Genomic DNA, 6,083 nt, shown 5'->3' with positions numbered 1-6,083 from the left:
TGTAAATCCCACTTTGGACTTCGTCTGTTTATAAAGGCTGAGGGAGGCCGGCTTGCATCGTCATAATTGGCAAATTGCGTATATAGTTGAAATGAGCTCACAGGCCACAGGGAGGGTCTTCTCGTTCAGACAGCGTTTCCTCACAAACACCTGGAAGTACGCCGACACACATCTGTGCCAGGCAGACTTCTGAAAACACAAACTTTGGAATGAAACGCACATACAGTACGTCTGGAGAGTATTCGCAGCACTTCACTTTTTCCATATTCTGTGTTTTTATCCATATTTTAGTCTCAATCAAAAATTGAATAATTTCCCATATTCTACACACAACCCCTTAAAATGCCAGTGAGATTAGTATTTTTTGTGTGTGTATGATTTATTGGAAGGCGTGACATGTACATAGTACCAGCTTATTTTAGACCCTCCTCAATACTAACAATTGTTTTTTTTAATATATACTGTAAATAGATAGCTAGTATGGAATGCCTGGACTTCTTTAAAAAAATACTTCTTTGGGAGTGAATGAGTTAAGTCATCACATCCTTTGCCGCAAATCTTAAAATTAGGCTCTTTCCTTTAACCATTCTTCAGAGGTTCATATAATTGAAATCCATCTGTGATACATTTAGCCATCCAAAGCCATAAAGGGCTCTCAGACAATAACAAATAAAATTTTCTGGTGTGATGGAACAAAGACTGAACTTTTTGGCATGATTGCCTGGTGTCATGTTTGGAGGAAACCAGGTAGCCCAATCAATGACCATCCCTGCATTAAGGCATTGTAGTAGCTTCATGCTGTGGGAATGTTTTTCAGTGGTAGGAATTGGCAGAATAGCCAGGACTGAGGGAAAGCTGAATGTATCAAACCTGCTGATTGTATCAAAACCTGCTCCAGAGTGCTCAGGCACCAAAACTGGGACCAAGGTTTATCTTCCAACAGGACAACGAGACTAAACACATAGCTGAAACAATGAAGGGATGGCTTCAGGTCAACTCTGTGCCAGTCCTCGAGTGACCCAGGCAGAGCCCAGACTTGAATCCAAATGAACGTCGCTGAGGAAAAAAAAAAAAAAAAACAGAAAAAGGCTGTCCTCTGACACTCCCCATCCAACTTGATGGCGCTTGTGAAATGCTGTAGGTAGGATTTAAAGAAAGAAAGAAAGAAAGAAAGAAAGAAAGAAAGAAAGAAAGAAAGAAAGAAAGAAAGAAAGAAAGAAAGAAAGAAAGAAAGAAAGAAAGAAAAATAATTATCATTTTAATAAATTTGGTTTGAAATGACCGAAAATTAAATTTTGACTGCCAGTTTGTTAACATTTGCTTAAAAGTAAATAATGTGTTTGGTTCTAAGTCGGCTTCATTTTTTTCATTGGTTTGCACTCAGCAAGAAAGTTAGCTGTATTGCCCCGTGTGCCAAGTGTTTGCTATGTCCTGGGTGAATTTGTTTTAATTATTATTTATTTTATTTATTTATTTTAGTTTATTATTATGGTTTGTAAGTATCTAGCCTTGAAGCCTTGTCTATGTATATATTGTTTGTTTAAAAAAGGGCGATAAATAGTCATGTTTGACCAAACATGATGAATAATCGTGATTTCAATATTGACCAAAATTATCGTGATTATTATGTTGGCCATACTCGTGCAGGCTTACTGTAGAGCATAGATGTCAAAGTCCGGTCCTCGAGGGCCGGTATACTGCATGTTTTTGATGCCTCCAAAACACACCTGGTTCTAATGATTAGAATCATTTTCATTTTGCTGGTGAGCTAATCATTTGAATCAGGTGTTTTGGGGAGAGGAACCTGAAAAACACAAAGAACTCCGGCCCTCAATGATGATAATGATTCTCTATCTGTTTTAAAAATGGTCATCTGACTACAGTTTCCCCCTTTTCTTGTTCTGAACATGAAGACATACAGGGCCACTGGCCAACCAAAAATCTTGAAAAGTCCTTACTTACATGATCACTTTTAACAGAAAGCTGTACTGTAGGAGTTTATCAAATCAACAGCAACAATATAATTGCATCCCTGTTTATTTTGAACATGTTCTATTAATTAGTCAAAGAATTTAAAAAAATAGTGGCTCCTCGATCCATCCCACAAATTAAAATGTTTTGTGTCCTTGTCTAGCCCACTCGCGTTAAATTGAAAAGTGGGTTCTGTGCGCTCTCTTGTGGTCACTTTTTGTATAATACTTTTCAACAGGTTCATCTTTTACAGAGCACTGCTTTAACAACTTTGTCTCTGTTGGAGACTGTAGTATACTTATTTGTGTGCGTCAGGTTTGTCGGAAATTTAGAATGAACTCTGACACGGTATATAAAAAGATTAAATTCAATTTGGACGCCAGATATGTCTGCTTTTGAGTTTTTCAATCATCATGTGCGCGTTTGTCGGCACAACCGCCTTGTTTGAAATGCCTGCTTGTGTTTGGGTGCGAATAATCTTAGGTGACACAAATAAAAGCAAAAAAAAAAAAAATTAAAAAAAAAAAAAATATATATATATATATATATAAATATATATATATATATATATATATATATATATATATATATATATATATATATATATATATATATATATATATATATATATATATATATAGGTCAATTTTTTGATAAAACACTGAAATTGAAAATTTTATTGACATGTTTTAAAATATAGTCAGCCTTACTTGAATCCAACTAATGGCCGTTATGTTTACAATCAGAATAAAATATTTATTTATTTATTTATTTATTTATTTTTCTGTCCCCCATAGAAGATTCACAGAGGAAAGACCTTCGTCACCTTCCTTGTTTGTTGGATTTCAAGGCGCACTGTCGCGGACGCACTTTTGTTTCTATGACGTCATTAAACGCAGGCGGACACGGGATAATTAGAGGACGGTATCATTCTTAATTACGTTAGAATACGCCAGGCTAAGTGATTTTTTTTTATATGGCTCATGCACAATTAAGCCACATAAAAGAGGCACCCGGAGTGAGCTTCAGTTAACTGCTGATCTACATGCAGCAGATATTGAGGATTCAACACTGGAGTTTGAGGTGATTGCAAGACATGTGGAGTACAGGAGACCTCGTGCTCCTTTGGAGCAGAAGGTCGAGGAGAAAACCTCGGCGGCGATTGTTAAACAAGAATCCACTGGCAGACCTCAGGAAGACGAGGTAACCATTGCACCAGCTTTTGATGTGAAGGAAGAACCTGGAGCGGCTCAAACGAGGTTTGAACCTGAGCCAGCACCTTTCGCACTTGCTTACACACCGACGTTCAGGGCACCTACGTTTAAGGCACCGACATTTACTGACCCCGCCTCCAGAGACCTCTATTTTCAAAAGATGATTGAACGACGGAAAACAGAGTTAGATTTCAAACTTCAACAACGCATGTCTTCCCATCGTCGCCAGATGATTTCGGGGCCATCGAGTCAGGCACGAAAGGATTTGGAGAGGCAGAAATGTCCTGCTCAAGTTGGGAGGTACAGCTGGTTGGACCCCATCGGACCTGCCAGCGAGAGCGCGGAGGAGGTCCGAACCAATGCTGGGCAATTCGGTGAACACTACTTAGCGATGTTTAATAAAAGGTATAAAGAAGTTGAGTTCCGCAGAGGGTCGCGAGAGGAAGAAGACAGAAAGGTGGAACACCGTAGAGAAACAGAGGATAAAAGGGACAATGAGGTGCAAGAGCAATTATTCTCTCAGCCAAGACGCAGAAGTATCCTACACTGGAAACGCGATGTCGACGACAAAAAAAAGGTTAAGAAAAAACTATCCCTCGGATGTTGTGTTGTGTTATTGCACTTATGAACCTGCGGAGGACGCTGTTTTCCTAGAATGTGCCAAGTAAAGGAAGAGGGAATGTTTTTTTTTTATAAAACGTTGTCTGCACTGAGAGTTGATTCTGATTCTCTAAAATAAATGTTGGCCTGTATAATAAGAACCACCTGTTTATTTTAGAAACTGTTAAAATGTGTATACGATTCAGAGCTGTGTGAGTGAGTGAGTAGGTGGACAACAGAAAAGCAGACCTTCAATTCCAGGTGAATTCGTAAGATAAACAGAGACAAAAGTAAGGTGAACAAAGCGAGACATAAAACTTAGGAGTTAAGACTATTGTTCTAGGTCAGGGGTCTGCAACCTGAGTCTCCTGAACCTCATGTGGCTCTTTCATCCTCACGTTGCGGCATCCATGGTTTGGGAAAATAAATAATGCTTGGTTCAGATCAACTACCTTGATGGTATAGAAAGCCACGCATTTGAACTGCAGTCGGAAACTGAAATATAGCACGGCCTTCCAGATTAAAAGCATGTGTTTTAAGATTAAGATATAACTGAACATTAAAACCTAGAGCGCTTGAATTATTAACAAAAAATGCCATCTTAATGCTGCTGCATGTGAGCAAGGATGGACTCTTGGGTCAGTCTGCTAGTTCTTTTCTTGAAACCAAAAAGGTAACCTTTGTTAGCACGAACACCGCTAAGAGCTAAATGACGAACGGAGAACGTAAACAGGGAAAACAGCGCGGCCTTCCAGATTCTAAAAGTATATTTTAAAATAAAATAACACAGGTAAGTAATATGAACACGGATGGATTCAGACATTAGTTCAGTCTGCTTGCTTCTTTTTCATGAAAAAAAATGTGGTACAACCTTGCTTAACGAAAGCTGCTTTAAGCAACCACTCTGGCTGCCAACACTCAACTGATTCCATCCATTTCCACCCTCCCTCTCACCTCATTACCATGGGCCTAATTCAAACGAACTGGTTAGCCATGAATCCCATGATTGCTAGTGAATGATGGAAACAAAGCTGGAAATAATCAAGAAATACGAAGAAAGCTAAGATAGCCTAGGCTACCCGAATATGGCCATAACAAGCGTCACTCAAAGGTAAATAAATCCTTTATATATGTTTTTATTTGTGATGTTATTTGTATACATGTATATCATATATAAGTAGCACTTACTATACTATTTTGATACACATTTTTAATATGTATATATAATTGTGATGTTTTTACCTGGGGTTATAAATGCATTAGCTAATCAACATAGGTTTGGAATGCCCGCCATACGGCGAATTTGTCTTACGTGCCCAACTGCGGAACTGATTAATCTCATAAACCGGGGCCCACAGTTTGTGTGAGTGTGTGTGTGTGTATAATATATATATATATATATATATATATATATATATATATATATATATATATATATATATATATATATATATATATATATATATATATATATATATATATATATATATATATATATAATGTGTTTTTTTTAAACAAAAAAAAATGAGGCGGGTTACAAACCAGAGCACATTTGTCACCAAAAGTGCATTAAGAAAAGGTCATTATTTCAGTACTTTTACTGGTATTTTTTTTTTAAACTAAAACCTGATATGACATCTGAGGTTTTTCTAATCCGGCCAAACGAACGTAGGGAAACGTTGGTGAAGAAGCATTTAGTGATGTTAATGTAGTTGTTGTCATCATCCAGGTGGCAGCGCTACCGCTTGCTAAAAAGGTTTGTGTTTGGGATTTGAGGAAACTCCCAGCAGAGGTAAAAAGAGGCCACGCCAAAATGCATTCACTGCAAGTACAGCGTGTGGAATGATATGAAACGGTAATTGTTTAACTCACAGAATATGGGCAGTTAAATGCGTTGTCAATATTAATTACGCGTTACAGCCCAAGAAACCGATAAACTATCTTGATCTCCATAAGTCCTTTTTGGGTTTGGGGTGAGGGGGGTGATATTTAATTAAACAACCAATCAAATCCTAGTATTCATTTCTCAAACACGCCCTTTTCCGGTTGCTATGCCTACTTGACGGTTCTATCTTGAATGACGGGCTTAGTGGCCAATCATGGTGGATGAGTGTGAACGCAAGTACACACAGGAAAGCCTAGCTTTTTTTCATTTCTACTACAGCAAGCGAGGATACGGCTGGCTGAGGGTTACCCACGAGACTCTCGGATGGAGGCTGCTCAAACGTAGGAGGAGATAATGCTATGTAAACGTCACCGCAGAGGTCTTTACAGGTCATAAATTACTCTTTATTTGAA

At 38.0% G+C, this 6,083-nt stretch overlaps 1 protein-coding gene across 2 annotated transcripts in view; it reads left to right on the top strand.

The window, feature by feature from the left end:
* Positions 1-5,948: 5,948 nt before the first annotated feature.
* fcho1 (FCH and mu domain containing endocytic adaptor 1) overlaps positions 5,949-6,083 on the top strand; it is a 31,627-nt gene continuing 31,492 nt past the window's right edge. For both annotated transcript variants that reach the window (XM_088425491.1, XM_088425490.1), the window contains exon 1: positions 5,949-6,059. The gene's annotated coding sequence lies outside the window, so the exon portion shown is untranslated. The remainder of the gene's footprint in view (positions 6,060-6,083) is intronic.

This window comes from Hippichthys cyanospilos, chromosome 10, assembly GCF_059441005.1.
Source record: "Hippichthys cyanospilos isolate Australia breed blue-spotted pipefish chromosome 10, RoL_Hcya_1.0, whole genome shotgun sequence".
NCBI classification, from domain to species: Eukaryota; Metazoa; Chordata; class Actinopteri; order Syngnathiformes; family Syngnathidae; genus Hippichthys; species Hippichthys cyanospilos.
The sequence above is the reverse complement of the archived record's forward strand: the minus strand, read 5'-3'. Positions and strand labels throughout refer to the sequence as shown.